The following is a 1751-nucleotide window of genomic DNA, read 5'->3' as shown; positions in this document are numbered from 1 at the left end:
TTTTTTTTTTTTGCAAGTGATTAAGCAGCTCAGCTGTGAACAGTTTGGCAGTTGGAACAAGCCATCTATTGGGAGAAAGACCAAAAAATCTACTTTTGTAAAGATTACAGCTTTGAAATTCTATAGGACAGTTGTACTCTATACGATAGAGTTGTGCTTTGAGTAGGAATCGAGTTAACAGCAATGGGTTATTGTTGCTTTGTTTTTCTTTCCAATAGCATATTGTTTTTGAGGTTTCTTTATGTACTACCATAAATAATTAGTTTTTTTCTTTTTAATTGATGAATAATGTTTAATACTATTACCTATCACTTTTTGTTGTTGTGGTGGTGGGGGTGTAGCACAGTGAATGTTGCTATGGTACTGGAAGCCTTGCCATCAGCATTTCAAATTTCAGAAGGATCACCAATAGTAGAGAGGTTTCAATGACGTTTTCAGCTAAGACTTGGAAGAATGTCTGAGAGATCTAAGTTTTAAAAGGAGCTAATAAAAATCTTATGGATCACAACAGATCCAACCCACTTTCTTTGAAGAGGCCATCAAGAGGCATCAATTGCTGTAGGAAGAGGTCATGTGTGATGAAGTAGCGGACAAGCAATCTGGAGAGACCATAGGTGAGATGGATTGGCAGTGTAGCTGAAATTATGGAACCTCCGATCTATATCTTTACCCTTCTGACATGAGTTACATGTGAAGTGTTTTGGTAAGAGGTGCATTGGTGGCTATTGAGCATTTGAAATATGGATAGTTTCAATTCAATTACAATTCAAAGATTTAATCTAAAAAGATAAATATGTCAATAATCTTTATGGGATTAATTGTTGAAATGATACTATTTTGGATAAGTACTTTATATTATAAAACTATTTTTTGTTGTAAAAATAATTTTATTGGCATATACTTTACATATCATACAATTTAATCACCCAAGTCCATTTTCGGATACTTTTTCCTCGTAGTCAGTGTTGTTACCTCCCCATTTCCTTCAACATCCCCTATCACGCCCTTCAGTAACTATTAATTCAGTTTCTGTACCTATTCTGGAATTAATAGACAGAAAATCATACAAAACACAGAGCAAAAACAACACCCCAACAGCAATGAATAGACAAAACAGAGAAAAATCTTAATAGAAAAGAAAGTAGAACATATTAAAAACAGAAACTTTAAAATGGGTCAAAAAGGGATCACATGATGTAATGTTGTTATATTTTAGTCTAACTACATCTGCTACAGTTGACTTTAGAATGCCCTCTGTCTGAAAGCAATGCTATTTATATCCCTGGACTATGGTCACCAGGGATTCACCAAAGGCTTTATCCATGTGGGACCTTACAAAGGGATTTCGAGCTTCCACAGTCATTGCTAGCCTTCTGAAACCCGGGTGTACATAATTTAAGCTCTGATACTGTCAATTAAACTTGACTTTGAATTTTATTATCTACAATCTTTGGATCACACATACTAGTGTGCTTCTTCCATGCTGACCTAGTTGACAAATGTTTAAGACTCCAGGCATTATTCTTTCGGATACCCAGGCATCAGCTGTTTTATTCACACTTTGCTTTAGCACCCATATCTTCAGCGATCTCTTTATGAGGGTGAGTACTGAGTAAGCCATGTCACAAGAACTAATCATTCTTAAATTGGATCTAGATTTACCAGCAAGCACTAAATCTATTCATATACTTAAAGCTTTTGTATTTCTCTGGCTCATTTTAGAGACATTATTATCAATTTATGAAAGGAAA

Source organism: Echinops telfairi, unplaced genomic scaffold (genome assembly GCF_000313985.2).
Source record: "Echinops telfairi isolate 266 unplaced genomic scaffold, ASM31398v2 ScPeMD7_7475;HRSCAF=8513, whole genome shotgun sequence".
Lineage (NCBI taxonomy): Eukaryota > Metazoa > Chordata > Mammalia > Afrosoricida > Tenrecidae > Echinops > Echinops telfairi.
Note: the sequence above shows the minus strand (reverse complement) of the source record.